The sequence below is a fragment of the Myodes glareolus genome, chromosome 2, assembly GCF_982192425.1.
Source record: "Myodes glareolus chromosome 2, mMyoGla1.1, whole genome shotgun sequence".
Taxonomy (NCBI): domain Eukaryota; kingdom Metazoa; phylum Chordata; class Mammalia; order Rodentia; family Cricetidae; genus Myodes; species Myodes glareolus.
In genome coordinates, this window is record NC_142027.1 from 42296559 (window position 1) to 42315243 (window position 18685).

At 39.1% G+C, this 18685-nt stretch overlaps 1 long non-coding RNA gene across 5 annotated transcripts in view; it reads right to left on the reverse strand.

Annotated features, from left to right (window-relative positions):
- The window catches only part of LOC125392914 (uncharacterized), a 57129-nt gene that overhangs the window by 5662 nt on the left and 32782 nt on the right, over positions 1-18685 (reverse strand). For 4 of the 5 annotated variants that reach the window (XR_015000616.2, XR_015000615.2, XR_015735846.1 and 1 more), the window contains exons 3-4: positions 10182-10393; positions 6564-6644 (exon numbers count right to left, since the gene is read on the reverse strand). This is a non-coding gene — a long non-coding RNA (uncharacterized LOC125392914). The remainder of the gene's footprint in view (positions 1-6563; positions 6645-10181; positions 10394-18685) is intronic. The other variant, XR_007229640.3, reaches the window with a different exon arrangement.

The window sequence follows — 18685 nt, forward strand, 5'->3', positions numbered from 1 at the left end:
TTTGGTAGGCGGAGAAGATGGAACTGAATGTTGGGAGGAAGAAAGCAGGACTCAGGGAGACAACATGGAGCCACTGCTAGAGTCAGACATGCCAAATCTTTGCTGGTAAGCCACTGCCATGCGGCGATATACAGATTAAAAGAAATGGGTTAAATTAATATGTAAGAGTTAGTCAATAAGAAGTTAGAGCTGACAGGCCAAGCAGTGATTTAATTAATACGGTTCCTGTGTAATTATTTGGGGGCTAAGCTAGCTGGGCGGCCAGGACGAACAAGCAACCCCTCCTGTAACAGTGGTGTAGTCCTATAATTTCAACATTCAGAAAGGAGTGCCACAAGTTGAAGGCTAGCCTGGGCTACAAAGTGAGGTCTAGGTCAACTTAGCTAAAATAAGATTTTGTTTCAAATTCTATATACATACTTTTGCATAAATTTCTCCTCACATAAATAAGTATAATTCATTCACTCTAATGTGTAATACAATTAGTCTATATCTGAACTTTTCTTTTTGTAAATATAAATAATAAAAATTAGTACATTTTAAAAATAATACCAAGCAAGGGCAGTTGCACTCAAATAAATATACTGACATGGTTTCAGATAAATTTTATCTTTTAGCAAAAAAAAAAAACACCTTTGAAACCATATTTCTAGAACTTTTTCTTGGCTTTATAAGCAGAATTTTGTTGGAATTAATCAGACATTTATTAGCAAGTCTTGAGAGATTTCCAGTAATCAGTCTCATTGTTTGATAAGAATGAAGCAAGCTGATGCCAGAAACTGTCAGGTAACTGATCGTCTGCAGCTGTTTGAGAATTTCTTAATGATCTAGTTCTCCTACATCCTTTAACATTTCCAAAATGCTTACAAGATAAGAGGTCAACGATAGCACATTTCTGTGGTACTTGGCTGAATTATAAATTCAACAGAAAGTACAAGATTTCATAATGCTGAAAGGTAGTGTGCCCTATTCCTGAAGCCAAAGAGAAGAGTGCCCCTCCATACTTCATCACTAACTGCCTGTCTCTCTACCTAGGACATTTCCTGAAGGCCTGCAGATCTCCCTGGGAGAGGTAGAAAGAATGAACTGAAATTTGAAACCAAGTATTGGTTCTTTAAAAACATTCAGCTTATTATCTGTCCTTCATGAGTCAGTAGCATATTTTCTTTTCCATGCGTGTGTGTGTGTGCATCTGTGTGTTTGTATTGTGCACTTGTGCATATGTACATGTGTGTGTGTGCACGCATGCGTGCATGTTTGTGTATATTTAGTTCTTTGAGAATTTTGTACAATGTGTTTTGATCACATTCACCCCCTCCACCAACTCTTTCAGGATCTAGTCCCTTCCTAACCCACCACTAACTTTGGATCCTTTTTTTAATCCATCAAGACCAATTTATGTTACCCAAATATTCTTGGATATATTTCTTTCTCTAGAGTGTGGTCACCTTACCACAGGATATACTGTTAAAACAAAACAAAACAAAACAAAAACTTGTCTTTCCCTTTCCTAGTAGCTAATGATTGCTCGTAATTCCATGGTTAAACGTGGGATTTCATGTTCAGCTCCCGTTTCCATGCTTGGATCTGCTCTGGCATGGACTTGCACAACTTTTTTGCATGCTTCCACAGCCATTTGTATACCATGTACTTGAGTCGTAGACCATGGAGAAATCAAGCCAGTACTAACTTGGAAATCTCATCCTTACTGGTTAACTTTCACAGTGCCAGGAGGTGTTATGTGCACCACTGGAGGATGAATCATCATCATACCGAGCTGTGAACGCTTTGAGCTATGATAATGGCTGCCCTGGCAAGATATGCCTTTGGAATAATACTGGCAGATACAGTAGGAGAGTAACCAACCACTTCAATATTGAATGTAAGTCCTCCTCCAAAGATGAAACACATCCATGCCACTGTTATTGGCCCCTAAACTTATGACCACACAGGGAATAGGCCCCAGGGTAGTACTTAGTACTGTTATTTTGCTAAGTCAGCAAAGTATTATAAAAACTTATCATTACACCCACAAACCAATGCTTCTCAAAGTCCTCATCTAAGCAGCTCCTAAATGCAGGAGCATTTTCTTAAGACACTGCAACCTTTCTGTGAGAACTCCAACTTGTTATCAGCACTCTTGCTTTCATCAGCTGCCACACTTCATAAATAAGTAGAAAATGGTTCCGGGTAGGAGTTTGAAAGTAATTGGCCCCTATAAGCTCAGGGAGTGGCACCATTAGGCGGTGTGGCCTTGCTGAAGAAAGTGTGTCCCTGTGATGGCGGGCGTTGAGACATCCTATGCTCAAGCTACACCTAGTTCAGTTAGTTCACTTCCTATTGCCTTTCAGTCAGAATGGAGGACTCTCAGTTTCCTTCTCCAGCATCACATCTGTCGGCACACTGTCATGTCCTGCCAAAATGATAATGAATTAAACCCTCTGAACTGTAAGCCACTCCAATTAAATGTTTCTCCTTTCATAAGAGTTGCCTGCTGTGGTCATGGTGTCTCTTCACAGCAATAGAAATCCTAACTAAGACAGAAGTTGGTACCAAGGACTGGGATACTGCTGTGATAGGCCTGACCATGCTTTTGTTTGAAGGAGTATGGACCCTGGGACTGTAGATTAGAACTCTTTACATGCTGCTTAATGGACCATCCTAGAAGAAACATGGAAGACAGTGGCGCTGAGTGTGATTTGAACTATGGGAGCCTGGATCAAGATGCTTCAGAGGAGAAGAATGTTAGTTGGTATGTGGACTAGACACTGGTCTTGTGATGTTTTGAAGGCTGTGGCTGCTTTTTGCCCATGTCTGAAAAGTCTGCCTGAGGCCAAAGTGAGAGTTTTAGATTAATTCTTTTGGCAGAGGACAGCTCAAACAGCCTAGTATAGATAGACCCTGTTGTGTGGTTACTAGTGTTAACTCTGATGCAGATAGATGTATAACGAAAATGATCAAATTGAGCAAGAAAAAATACCTGAGGAGAAAGGGAGCACCAAGAAGTGGAATGGAGCTTAGTCCTGTATTCAAGGAGATAAACAGATTAAGAAATGGAATAAAGGGAGTGGTGACCTCAGGATAAGATTCCACCCAGAAAACTTCCCACTTGTCGAAAGGATTTTAAAAAGAAGTTTAGAGCTGTTTGTGGTGGCATACACCTTTAATCCCAGTACTCAGAAGGCTGGTACATCTCTGAGTTTGAGGCCAGTTTAGTCTACAGAGTAAGTCAGAATAGCAAAGTTTAGGCAGTGAAGGAAACCACGAAAAATAGAAAACTGGTGAAGATATAATAGAACAACGTAGTCATGTTCTCACCCCAACAAACAGCAGAAATTGGCAGTTTTGGCCATATGGTTCTGGCTTTAAAATCAAGGAGCAACTAAGGAAAGCCACCAAGGCCAGACATGTGTCAAGGGTGTTCCTAGAAGAAAGCCCAAAGAGGCTGTTATATGAAGCTATGCTATTGAAGCCTGGATTACCTTTATTACCTTGGAGACCCCAAGATATTAGAGATGCCAAAGTCATGGGATATCTGCTAAGAAAGGCTGCTAATAGGAAGTGGAACCAGTTCAACAGAAAGAAGCATCTTGCAGTCAAAGCTGGAAGGAGCTGGAGTGCTTTGATACCAGACATGGAGATGTAGACTTTGGTGTTTGCCCAGCTGGTTTTCCATCTTGCTTTGGTCCAATAAATTTCCTCACTATTTGCATGAATCTCATAAGAGACTTTGAACTTTGGACTTTTAAGCACTATTGAAACTGTGATAGACTATGATGATTATTTTGATTAAATGTATTTTGCATTATATTATTACAAGCTTGTGGGGGCCAGGGAGTGGAATGTTGTAGTTTGAATGTAATTGGCCTGCATAATCTCATAAGGAGTGGCACTATTAAGAGGTGTGGCCTCATTGGAAGAAGTGTGTCACTGTGGGGGCAGGTTTTGAGGTCTTTTGTGCTCAAGGTATGACCAGTATCACAGACCACTTCCTATTGCCTGTGAGAGAAGATATAAGAATCTCAGTTCCTTCTCCATCACCATGTCTGCCTGCATGCTGCCTTATCCCGCCATGATGAAAATGGACTAAACCTCTGAACTGTAAGCCACCTCAATTAAATGTTTCACTTTTATAAAAGTTGCTGTGGTCATGGTGTCTCTTCATAGAAACTGAAGCCCTAACCAAGACACAGGGCAGCAATAAACAGTGCTGAGGATAACTCAGCTCTGCCAATGGCTTTTGCCAAATCATATTGCTTTGTTGGATCAGAGTCCTTACCTAGAAAGTGCAAGCGTGTGTGTGACGCTTTACTCTTTTGATTTTTTGGAGGAGCCCACCACCCAGCTCCTTAAAAAATCACCCACAGAGGCTTATTCCTAGTTATGAATGACTGGCCTTATCTTGGCTTCTTTCTAGCTTTTCTTATCTTATTAACCCTTCTATCTTTTGCCACTGGCTTTTATTTTTCTCTGTTTCTGTATACATTTCTTTGCTTCTTTCTCCATAGCTTGCTATGTAGATGGGTGACTGGCCCCTGATGCCCTCTTTCCTTGTTCTCTTACTGCTCCTCGTCTCCCTCCACTCAGATTTCGCCTTCTATTTATACTCTCTGCCTGCTAGCCCCGCCTATCATTGCTCCTGCCTCACTATTGGCTGTCAGAGAACCACAGCTTCACAGTTAATCAAATGCAACATAAACAAAAGTAACACTCCTTAAAATAATATTCCCCAACACAAAAGGATTGCTTATAAACTTCAATCTCCTTTTGTATGTGATAAATGTAACAAATGAGTCCGTGAACTGAAAGGATTTCCTGAGGAGACAAAACGTTTCTAGAGATTAAATAAGAAATGAACATCTATTTAAAACTCTGACTGCTATACTTTAATATATTGTGCAAAGGCCTTGGCGCAGTCAATCATGAGTCAAAGCAAAGGTCAGCAGACGAATCCTGTGCCTGTCTAGTGGAGTGAGGAGCATAGTGCTTTGCTTTATTCATAATAACTTATAAAGTCTAAGGTGGCATCCCTGAAAGCTTGACCCTATCTCCCGTGTCTGCTGTATTGCTCTCAGTATAACTCCTCCAGCTCATGCCTGTTGTGGCAAACAAACATTTCCTTCTTTTGAAAGCCTAAACAGTTCTTAACTCTGTGTGTGTGTGTGTGTGCTCGCGCGTGTGTGTTTGCTTGTCACATCTTTTAGCCTATCCCCTGGTGAACACAGCTGCTGTGAGGAATGCTTCAATTAACGCTGGAGTTCAAGGCTCTCCCTGGAACACTGATTTCATTTTCTATGCATATGAAATCAGTTGTGGGATTCCTTCAACCATGGGTGATCTAGTGTTGAGTTTTTGAGAAAACTCAGTGCTGGCTTTCATAGTGGCTGTCCTAACTTGTTTTCTCACTAACACTGTGGCAACATCCCCTTTGTTCCAGTCATTGCCTAGACTTGTTATCATTTATCTTTTTGTGTGTACAGTTTCTTTTCTTTTCCCCACCCCCAGGGAAGGAGTGGTTAGATAGGATGTCTAGTAATACAGTTGGCCTTGGAGATGGCGTGTAGCGAAGGCTGTCTGTGAACTCTTGATCTTCCTGCCTTCACCTCCAGAATGCTGGAATACACAGGCAGACGACTTATTCATGTGTGTGTGTGTGTGTGTGTGTGTGTACATATAAATTTGTAACAAGAATATTAAAGAAAAAGAGTCATAATTTAAGATAGAGTGAGGGAGAGGCATGGGAAGGACTGGAGGGAGGAAAAGGAGGGGAGAAATTCTTTGGGGGAAGATTTTTAAGACAGGGTATCTCTGTATCTTTGGAGCCTGTCCCGGAACTCGCTCTGTAGACCAGGCTGGCCTCTAATTCACAATGATCTGCACCCAAGTGCTAGAATTAAAGGCATATGCCACCACCGCCCAGCTAATGTAATTATATTTTAATTAAAAGTAAAATAAAAATTTAAAACCCTCAAGAGCTGGGCAGTGGTGGCTCATGCCTTTCATCCCAGCAATGGGGAGACCGAGGCAGGAGGATCTCTGAGTTTATGGCCAACCTTGTCTATAGAAAGAGTTTCAGAACAGCCAGAGCCACACAGAGAAACCCTATTTCAAAAAAAAAAGATAAATAAATAAATCTCAAGAATACATTTAATAAGGAAGAAAAGATAGATATATACCTCTGTCATGTGCACACATGCACTTAGGATGGGGTGAGTTTTCTTCTTGTGTGTAAGCTCACTTGAGTGTTGTAAGGACTCTGCTAGCAGTGGGGCTGTCTAGGTAACTAAGCATGGTCATATAGCAGTGAGGTCTCTGGCTGTGAAGCTTGGGGCCCAGGAACAGTTCCTGGGCCATCAACATTTTGACAGCAACAACAACAGAGGCAAGATCACAGATCTATCCACAATTTGTGAATAACTTTAATACTGTGATAAAATTTGATTTTCCATGTGTTAATGTAGTCGCATTTTATTTGTATTCTAATAAATAAAGCTTGCCTGAAGATCTGAGAGTAAAATAGCTCCACTGGTCAGCCTTACAGACCAGATAGAGGTAACACATACCTTTAATCCCAGTAGCCACTAGTTGCCATAGAAACCGTGCAGTGCATTGAAACCCCGTGGTGCACACCTTAAATCCAAGCCCTGGAGAGGATTATAAAACAGGAGGAAACTCTCAAACTCAATCTCATTATGAAATTTCAGAAATGTCAGGCTTGTCGTTTCGGACTGAGGTCAAGGTCAGAGCCAGTGACTCATTGCTTTGCTTTTTAAATCTTCAGGTTGAACCCCAATTTCTCTCTATGAGTTTTTATTAATCGTGCTCCTGGTAAACTAAAAAAAAAAATGTATTGTCTTTCCATTTTGGTGAGTCTGTAGAAACAATAAAAAGATGTGGTTTGGAAAACTAAAATACTGCTAGATTTCTTTCTCTTTGAGTGCATGTAGCAAATCGCCTTGAATTGTCCACAACTGGGAACCTTGAGCTTCTGGTGAGGTACTGCTCTTCTCAAGGACTGTGTGTGAAGAAAGGATACATTTGTTTAAGGAGGGTTTTCAGGCTTGGGAGTTGTCAGGATTAGATTCCACCAAATTCTAGATCAAATTAGACTCTGTTGAATGCATTAATGTATGAACCCTGAGGAAACTACAACATCCAATGTGAATCTAGTACAGGAAACAAAAGCTTCAGAGACAGGACGACAAGATCTGATAACCTGGGCACGTTGTTTATTATGCTCTCTCAAGATTGATATTTTCACATGGAAATAAACGAATTAATTTGATTTTCCCCTTTCACGATGATGAAAAGACACATTTTTAGAACGCAGAGTCGTTTTACAAAGCCAAGATGAAACTGTGGAGCCTCTGTCCTCAGTTTCCCAAGTATTATGTTTACAGGTGTGCACCACCGTGACCAGCTGATTAAAGTATTGTTAAAGACACATGACCTTTTTTGTTAAAGAAAGTGCTCATTTTATCTTCTGTGAAAACCACAGTTGGCTTCCTTGCCCTTGCTCACTTTTAGGTCAGCATTATCACTCTGTAACATACTGGAGAACACCGTAAGCAAGCTTAACAGATTATCACAACGAGAGTGCATATCTTTAGAGCAAGCTTGAGACCAAGAAGTGGAACATAATCAACGATAGAGATGTGTTCTTCCCTCTTCTTAGCCTCACCTAATTTACCCTTCCCTGACTCTTGGGGCCTGGTATTTAAACGGGATGCATATGGAATGCTCTAGGGTGCATCATTTTGTACCTGTTTCTTTCACTTTACTGTAACATTGGGAAATTTATTCCGACTGGCGTGAAGTATTTTATTCATGTTCATTCTGCAGATTCTCTGTGTTTTAATGTGACATATTGTATTTATCCTTTCCTATACTGGTGAACATTTGTGCTTCCAGATTGATGGTATTACAGTCCTATGACAATCCATACATATGTGTAAACATGGTTCTTGCAAGAATATTTACCAGAGTCTAACTGCTGTGTGTATGAACGGCTTTAGTATATTCTGTGAAACAGTTTTCAAAGTTTGCTGATTTTTCTATCAAAGAGGCATGAGAGTTCTTGTTCTACATCTCCATATTTGGTATCAATGTCTTTTTCTTTTAAAAGTTTATTCTACTAGATTTCTGTCTCATTGGGATGGGATTTACGTTTCTCTGATTGTGATAACTAATATGGTACAAAACCTTTTTGCACAACTGTCATTTGTGATCTTTGGTGATGTGCCCATTTAAAAGGGCTGAGCAGCGTGAGCAATAAGGTCTTGCTAACAAGTCCTACAGGAGGATAACCAGGAGCATTGGCAATTGCCTGTAGTCTTTGAGGGTCTATGGAAACTCACTGGCCAACAGCTCCAAAAGAGGTAACCCATTCCTCACCCTGAGCTTTTTGTTTGTTAGCCATGGTATCTAATAGGCCATTGTCGTTGATTATAGCATAACTCCATGTAAACTCTTGTAATATATGTGTATGTATACATCTTAGGAAACCTCTACAATTGTAGATTTCTATAAGGCTTTTTTGAAAAGATTTCAGTGTCTCTTAGCACTTCCCTTATTCCTACCTCTGCCCTGCTGCCCTACTTCTCACTCCATTTAACCCTTCCTATTCTATTGTTAGTTAGAAATACGGTGGTTTTTTTTAATTTTTTGGGGACTCTCCATACTGATATCTACTGTTTTTTCTTAAACTCGGTTGCCCCTTAAGCAACTGCTGTAGTAATGGGCAATTGCAACTCCGCAGCTACCAGTAGAGGTTTGGCTGCCCTGGCAGTAGACAGGTGGGGATTTTGTTCCCTCAGGCACCAACCAGCTCTGTTAGGGTCACTGAAAAGATAATTTTAGATCTCTACCAATCTCTAGAACTCAGGATTTAAAGGTTGAGGTGAAAATCTACTTGCTCAGAGAGGCTGAAGAGCAAGTAGCTAACCTTCTCTCCTAGCTCTTGGCTCCCAAAAGCAGTGCATCCTTTGCTCTGTCCCCACTTAAGAACCTTAGACATACATGGTTCCTCCCTACCTCTTCCCATCAGCTAGTTGCTGACTCAGCCTCCTGACTGCAGGTTAGTTTTATTTAATCAAGCAAATGTCACACGTTTCTGCATCATTAAATAAATATTTCATAGCATAAACAAATGTAACACATCTTAAATTAATACTCCGCAACAGATATCCATATCATTTGAACTAGTTTCCATTCCCATGGTTGGAAAATTTAACAAATTTCTCAAAACTAATGGAAAACCTTTTAAAAAACTCAATCCATATTCAGAAGATTTGAATAAGGTAATTATTAATGTTTATTGAACTGACATAAAACATAATAACAAAAAGAACTAGATATACACTCTTTTATGGACATATGGACATTTCCTGAAACTGACAACATTATAGACTGCAGGTAAAGTTCCAACAAATTCTGAAACAGCAAAATTACACGGAACACATTCTTTGACCACATATTAACTCAGAAATAGTTATTCCAAACATTGATAAAAATTATAAGTGTTGATCTCAATCTGTCATCAAAAATTATCCAAATAAACTATATATTTAAATATATAACAGAAAAACATACAAAATATACGACCCATGTAAACTTTGGCTGGTAAAATTTCTCTCTATAAGACACAAAATAAACTATGAAAATATGCATGGATCCTTATCAAAGTTTAAAACTCCTGCCTGCTAAAAGCATAGCATGGAGGAATCTATGTCAGCAGACCACAGAGATACTTTCATGTGTATGTTTTTGCCACTTGTTCATAATATTTAAAATATGAAACTAGCCTGGGTGTCCATCACCAGAAAATGGATTAAGAAAATACGGTTGATTTGCCGTCTGCTATGTTTAGTATCGTGGGCACCTAATTTTTCTAGAATTAGACATAAAGGTTTTAACATATTACCAGAAGCAAGTAAATAAAAAAGTGACTCTCAGCCCTTCAGAGGTAGGATTACACGCTTGTGGTAGCCCACTCCTGGAATTCTAGCATTTCAGGGGGGTGGAGACAAGAGGATTGGTGAGGCTTTCAGACCAACCTAGATACAGACTGAGAATTTGTCTAAAAAAATAATAATAATGAACAAAAACGTTTTACATCAATATTAAGTGTTGACTCCTGTACCGCTGGTAGCCAAACCCAGCTGAAACTAGCCGGCACTCACCCCTTCCAGTAAAATTAGCAAATCCTCAAGATGTCATGTTTCTGCCTGTGAGAGTGAACCCTGGAGCGTTGTGTGAGCTCTTCGGATGAGTTTGGTGGGCATGTTTCTTAACCGCTCACTCCATTATTCATCATGTGGAAATTCTCAGTATGATGAAGTCATGAGTCATGGCGGAGCCACGGCTAAGGACAGAAAATCCACCTGTAATAGCACTAAAAGTAAAAGTTTACAATTAGCTTCTGTTCACCATATGTTTAAGACAGACAGCTGTGAAAACTCGTTGCCAGTGACCATTAGTGTTTTTTCCTTCTCTGTCTCTCGTCTAAACTTCAGTCTATGAATCTGCTCCTTAGAAACAATGCCCACATTTCAGGATCTTCCCAATTATTGTTCCAGAACATTGTTTAATCTCCTATAGTTTTTTCTTTCTTTTTCTTTTCTTTTTTTTTCTTTTTTTTTTTTTTTTTTTTTGGTCAAGATGTGCCAAACATACCAGTTATTAACGTGAACTTCATAGGAGTTCACCATTGCATCTGTTAAACACTCTGTGTAGCAGTTAGGATCATCACAAAGAGCTCTTTTAGGAACCCTGGCCACGCTGCCAGATGGCACTTTTTCATGCATCTCCAATCCCTCTTGTCAAATGCAAGACCCACTCTTGAAGAAACACTGATGAATGTGTTCTTAATGGTGTTGTTGTGAAAACCCACAGCTACTTCACTTACTTCCTCAAAAATAACAGTAAGTGCACATAAAAAGATTTCAGAATAATAGCGTTCATCCATTTCCTACCAATTTGTCACTTGTTGGTGCTATTCATCATTTTTGCCATGACAAGTTGAAGATATGGGACAAATGGGTAATAATGACTTTTCTAAGTGAAGGGAATAGGTGTGGTTATAGTTTTCTCCTCCAAACTAATCTACAGCCCACACTCAGAAATCCCTAATAAAAATGTGTATTTAGTGAAGAAAATGTACTCAACATGACCTACAATAAAAACATATGTCTATAATATGTGTGTATGAGACTGTATACAGAATGTCAATTTATCACATCAGATGCCAGATAATTTTATTATGTGACTATTTGTATTTTACTCACTTTATTTAATGATCACATAAAGTAGGTTTTTGAAAGCCTACTTTAAAATATTTTGATTAACAATTCAGACAAGTGTGGTATTCTTTGAGTTGCTATAATAGGTTGAGTTGCTCAACTACCCAGTGATAGTCGCACACTCTGTTTTCAATAGTTATTATATATTATTTTTACCAGACAGAAAAGTAAATTCATCTTTTTCGTGAACTACCAACATCAAACATCTACAGTTAAATCATGGGCCTTAAGCATTTGCAAATTACCAGGGCACTAAATGGTCTACCAAAGAAAGATTCTGTGCCTCCCTCCTCTCTCGACAGGGTCTCTCTACATAGTCTTGACTGATTGTACTAGAACTTAATATGTAGACCAAAGTGAACTCACAGAGATCCACCCCCTCTGGGATTAAAGGCATGAGCAACAATGCCTGGCAATACTGCCTCGTTTTAAAAATGAAACATCATTCTGACAGAGGAATCTATGACAACTACTACACAGAAGAAAATGAGAGGTTCAAGGTCAACTACTCCTTAGCAATTAGTGACAGCTTTGGCTGGTGATTATTCTCCAAACATAAAAGAAAAAGAAGACTGGAGAGTTGGCTCAGTGGTTAAGATCACTGAAAGCTCTCTCAGAGGATCTGAGTTGATTCTCAACACTCACACGGCTGCTCACAACCACCTGTAACTCTAGTTCCAGGGACACATGAGGTACATAGACATATATGGATGTAAGTTATCTATATGCATAAAATACAATTTTAAAAAATTAAAATGGAAAAAAGAACAAGGGATTACCTAGACAGGAAGAGGATAAGCAACTTGGTGGCATGGATGAATGTGGAGGACACTGTGTTAGGCAAAGTAATCCATTCACAGAAGAATTTGTACCACATGATCTCTCTTATATGTGAAAGTTTGAAAACCCAAGCTTGAAGAAACTGAGAGTAGAACATTAGTTACTGGGACTGAGGAAGTAGTAACCAAATTATATAAAAGTTGAGTAATGTTGGAGGAACAAGGTCAAGATATCTGTTAATAAGGTTACTGCCATTAACAGCAAACTGTAGTAAACATCACCAAGAGAATGAATTTAAGTATTCTCACAAAAATTTAAAGGTTTGTAAGGAAATGCATGAAAATTAGCTATTCCATAGTGTATGCGTATTTGAAAACAGAATGTAGCATGCTGCAATTATATAAGCCTTTATGCCAGTAAATAATTCTTTAAAGAAGAAAATGATGAGGGAAAAAGAATAGAAATGGTTAAAGGAGGGAGAAATGGAAAAGAGAAAAATGGAAAGGATATGAGTCTAAGTCAAAGAACTAGAAAAGGGGAAAAAGACAGTAAAATGGTAGGGTTGGAAAGGGCTTGACTCATGTGACAATGTGCTTGCCTTGTAAACCTTGGGGAAGGGGACCTGAGATTCATTCCCTAAATCCGTGGGAAAAGCAATGAATGCCAAGAGTGAAGTAATATTCCACAGAGATGAGCCCAATACCAAGTGGTCAACCTTGAAACCATTTTTATGTAAGCAACACTAAATGGACTCTGAGTTGAGTCTACATAGGGAGTTCCAGGTCATCCAGGACTTCATAGAGAGATTTTTCTCTCAAAATAAATAAATAAGAAGAAAAACAGAAACAAAAAATTCTAAAGCCCAAAAATGCTAAGTAAGAAATGTGGTACTATGATGATTTCAATGACTTCACTATTCTGCTTATAAGAGTTTGAGATTGGCAGTTAGAAATGCTGTAGTATATTTCCCACCCCATCATTAGGCATCTTTGACCCGCACAAAACTTCTCGATATCTTAGCCCATAACCCATAATTTCTTAATGTCTTCACTTTTGATCAGCATAATAAAATGCTAGACAAAGCTACAAAGATCTTATGGTGGTTTAGGTTATCAAAATTAAGAAAGAACACACTTAACAATAAGAGATCATAAAGAACTTTAGTATTAGTGATATTCATGGTGTCTAATGCCTTTGCCAGGAACATCATTCACAGATTGGTTTTGGTTATTGATCTAATTGCTTTTATAGCTACAGAGACAGATTAAAGGGAGGTTATGATACTGGGCAAAACAAAAAAAATGAAAAACAACAACAAAAATTCATAATGGTTAAGTTGGTAAAGGCTACTATTTATCATTATTGTATAATAGTTTTGTGCCACAGTCAACAATGCAGTCAGAATTGAGATAATCAGAAGGCAGTTGCATACATTTTGCTGATTGTTCTGGCAGCAATTACTGCATCTGATGCATGGTTAAAGCATCTTCCAGGTTCTGGCCTTTCACAGGAAGTGTCAAGTCAGTAACTGGTGTGGAGTCCGTGTGAAAGGAAGTAACTACCAGTCATTCTTGGACGTTACCAACTGGGGTCCGATCACATCAGTTATTTGTTCCACTAAGTTTCAGCAGTTTTCAGATTTATTTCCTAATTTGCAGATTTGGAAAGTGAGAAAACTTAAGAACAAAGTTAATTTGTTTTGCAAATCAGTCAGGATGCAGTCAACTTCAAGTAACAGAAAATCCTGTTAAAACGGCTTTAAAAACACAAGCAAGACACATGGAGGACGCCATACAGGAAACCAAGCCTCCACCAGTCTTCTTTGTTTCTGTTCTTGAGCCTGGTTGTAGCAACCAGTTGTAGATTGGACTCAAACTCAATATATTGTGCAGGCTAGCCTTGAACTCTTGATTCTCCTGCCCCACTTCCTGCATGCTAGAATTACAGTCATGCACCACCAGACCCAGAGTTTGTGCAGTGCTAAGGATGGAGAACAGAGCTTCAAGTATGCTAGACAAGTGCTCTACCAGCTCCTTAGCACAGTGGTCTGGCATCTGACTGTTCACCTTACCAGGTGGCTGTCCTCACATTCCATGAAACATGTACAAATATGACAACATGTAGGCCCTAAAATGACCAGATTTTACAATCTCCATTATAATTAATATTTTCTCCTAAGTATATGATTCATAATAAAATTTTGAAATGTTTTTAAGTAGTGATATGTTCTGAACCCCAAACCACAGGCAGCCTCTTCATTGTGGAAGCCTGGCTGTGTGAAATATGCCACAGACTTTAGCTGCTACCTCTAATCCTTAATACAATGTTGGAGGTAGCTTCTATCATTCAGATTTCACCGATGATGAGACCACAACTCGAAAACAGTAAACTTATCTCTGTATTTCTGCTAGTAAAAATATAGAACAAGGAACTGAACGTTTGATTCCAAGCCATCAGACACAAAATCACGTATTAAATACTGCTAAGGGAATTGAGAAATGATCATCCAAGGATGGGGCAAATTTAAAAAAACAGAAATCAAACAAGACAAAATACTTGAATTCTTGCTTCTAGTCAGCATAACTGCAAAGCCATGGTGGATGTTCAGATCTTTTGAAATGAGTACTCAGCTTACATAGGTAACCATGCTGAGGTCTGGCTGATAATTCTGTTTTTTCATAATTCTTGGTCAAGTTTACGCTGATCTTCATAATTTTTCATCAGCCCTTCTGGCCGTTGTCCCTGATTATCAAGCCCACAATATTAATTACCCTTTTGGACTTTCTCAGGAAGGTTAGTTAAGTTCATTTCCTCACATTGCCCAACTGTAAAAAAAAGCTCTTGATTTGACTCACATAGCAAAGCAAACTCCTCTTGTCAACAGGATATTCTATGAACTATGTATGTAAATAAATGTTTCACTTCTTCCGGTGATTTAGTCTGGGCCCCCAAGCGCATGACAATTATAGCCCCTTTGTTCTGAAGACAATGTAAAACCCATCTTTAGGTGTCGAACGTAAGTGGAAGAAAAAGGAAAACATGAAATGGAAGGAGCAACTCCTCAAACTGTAAAACCTAGAATACTACATTCTCAAGGAAATCAGAAACTCACTTGGAGTAAATGCCCCTGGCTGCCACAATGCTGCCACTGGCTGTGTGGCTGCTCTCCCCTTCTCCCTCCCTCACCCGGAAACTAGGGAGCTTGATTGTAAAAATCCCTGACCCGGTTTCAGGCCCAGTCTTACTTTCCCAACGCACTCTGGGATAAGTTCCAAAGCTTTCCTATTTACCCAATACACCATCTCTTTTCAGGGTCCAGCCCTCTCTTCTCCCACCTGACACCCATATCCTTCCGGCCTGTGGTGGGTGGGGTGGGTTCTGGAAGGAAGTTGAGGATGTAAACAGGTTCCCTAACGACTCTATACCAGAGCCAAATAGGAAATTATGCTAGCAGCTTTCCTCCTGCAGTTATGAAAGATGCTGACACTCTGAGAGATGGATGGAACACGAGAGTCCCTCAGAGAGCAGCACACATGGAGAAAACCTGTCAGGCTCCCTGTGCCCTCTGCACTGGAGCAAGGGGATGTAGCATCCTTGATCAAGACAGCATGCATTACTATGTCTGAATAACCAGGGCAAAGTAGTGTATTGGCTGATGTTCCATGGTGGCTTTCTCTCACCCCATTCCAAACCCCTGGGAAGGAGAAGGAAAAAACTTTAGTTTAATTCTCATACCTATGAACAAAGAAGGATTATTCTGCTTTATGCCATTGTAAATTACTAATATCCTCACTCAACACTTTATTAATAACCTCATGCAACATTTGGGAGTTATATTTGATATAGAAAAAAGATAATGAGAAAGTGAAGATTTAAAAGTAAATTATTTAAAGAACCTCAAACTTTTAAGACATGAATTTATAACACTTTTAAGAGCTATAAATTTATTAAAAAGAAAGCAGAAAGACTTGGAGAAATCCAGCTCTGGTGTTTCATATTGACTCTCTGTGCACTAGCAGAGTAATAACAGACACAGTGGTTAAACAGTCGTTGAAATAATGACATAGGTAACGATATTGACCACAAAAAGCTGCAAAAGAAAAAATCTTAAAACCTGTGGTGGTGGCACATGTCTTGAATCTCAGCACTCATGAGGCAGAAACAGGCAAATCTCTGAGTTTGAGGCCAGTCTGGTCTACAGAACGAGTTCCATGGCTACACAGAGAAACCCTGTCTTGAAAAAACCAAAAAATAAAAAGAAAGAAAAGAAAGCTGCCAAGACACCAAGTTTAAAGTCTAGACTGACTTAGTTTTTTTTAAAAAAAAAAAGTGTCTCTCTTATAATCCTATGATTTATATCAGTCCAAAAGAACTGAAAGTCGCTTGAGGGTTTTAAACTCTCCAAGCCCATCCCTAGTGAAGTACTTTCCACATCAAGGCTGTATCTCCCCATAACGTCTTCAAACATTGGCACCAGTTGTAGACCAGGTGATCAAATACTCAAGCCTAGGGAAACATTGTTTATTCAAATGACCTCATCTAGCAACAGAAAGTCCCAGATTTGATCACTAGGACCAAAACAGGATCAGGGACTGTCAAGGAAGAGGGAGCAGAAAGATTGTAAAAGCTAAAGGTTGAGAGGACCAGAGTAAAGTAGGGTCCCCTGCACATGACAGGACATGACGTGAAGGCATCTGTGCTTGCCTTCACCTTGCATGTTTAATTGGGCAGAAGATGAAAGTATTGGCCTTGGGAAAGGCAGAACAATGACATTTACTGAAAACAGAGAAGTTGAGTCACTGTACCTAAAGTATAAACAGATCCTTAGTCATTCTGAAGAATTCAGAATCTTATAAATACAAGAAAATGCCCTTGCTTGCAACTCATGCAGACAATTAGAACATATGTCCAAGATGGAAGTGAGTTTTGTGGGTGAAGGAAATGATTTCCATTTCAAGGTATTCAAATATGAATGGTAAGAGTTGTTTGGAGACCATTTTACATAGAGGAAATACAACATACCACAGAAGTTCACAGGGAGAAAGAATGGACTTATTCTGAGTCTTTTGCATTTTCTACATATGAGAAAGAATACGTGGTCTCACAGCAGTGACATTGCAATATTTCTCTTCACCACTTAAGATTGCTAATGAAAATCATAAGCACAGCACTAGCTAGATAGGAAACAGCCCCACCTTGGGAGATTTGGGATGGGCTACTGGGGAGTTAAGATAGGGAAAATATGGCATTGCCTTTCTTGAATACTGTGAAACAACAAACTGCATCCCCCTTTAAAGTCCTTACCTCTGTTTATGACTCAAACACTATACACAGTTACCCTGAGCAAAGCCCTGCCACCTATCCTCAATTCTGATCAAACTCAACTCTTTTGATGTCTGTGTTCATCTGCTCCTCAGCCAGCTCTCCCTGGGGTGCAGTGGGGTGGAGCACTGATTAATGGGTCCACAGGTGATACCAGATGAAAGCATTTTCCCTTCCCTATCAGCAAAGAAGAAAGTCTGCTAAGCTGCTACCCTGTCTTCAAAACCCATCCACTGAAATGTCTCTCCTTTGCTGTTGTCAAGTGGGTTTCTGTGAATTTATGCTGAACTAAAAAAAAAAAAATAGAGGACCTAACAAGTAGTAGAAACATGAGAGGTCCTCTTAATCTTCAAAATGAACAGATGAAGTCTGGAAATTGAGACCACCTGAAAGGTGCTAGAGATTATATAAGTGCAAGATGACAAAGAAAAGGAGCAAAAGATAGAAAAGGAGTTAAATACTGTGGGGTTTTAGTAAAAATTAAATTCTATACATTTAAAAAACATAAGAAAAAAGCATAAAAAGTTAAAAGGCATAAAAGAATAAAACGGAATTCTATTTGATTACCAATGAATGCTTGTTCTGACCTGTGAATGGTATGTATTCATAGAATAGACCACGTAGTTTAAAGAGTCACATATGACATTTGAAATGATCAACTCATCTAGTTCACCAAAGACTTTCCAATTTGAGCTTTAAATTGTTCACATCCTAGGATAATCTTAAGTCTATTCACCTTGAATTCTAAGTCATTACTGACTATAATAAAGATTCCATGTGTCCCATTGCCCAGGAGACTAATAACTTCTAGTTTTTTTCATTAAAAATAAATGGTTAGAGAAGATAAAAGAAAAACTATAATGAACTGTGAAACTCAAGTTCTGCTCATAGAATTTGAATTTCCTTTCTTTTTTCAGTCTGCAAGACAAGTCAGGCATAGCACTTATCTTTCAGTCTCAGTACTTAGGAAGCAGAGGCAAGTAGTTCTCTGTGAAATTAAAGCCAGCTTGGTCTACAGAGCAAGTTCTATGACAGCCAGCACTGTTACATAGAGAAACCATACCTTGAAAAAATAATAAAAATAAAGGCATAGAATGGGCGAAAGTTCAATGAGTGTTGAGAAGAGAAGAGAAAACAAACAGTAAAAGATATTTAATGCAGATAGAGAATGTGTGTATGTGTGTGTATACACATGTGTACCTATGTACCTGTGTATGTGTGTGTGTGCACTCATTGCTCTCTCTCTCTCGCTCTCTCTCTCTCTCTCTCTCTGTGTGTGTGTG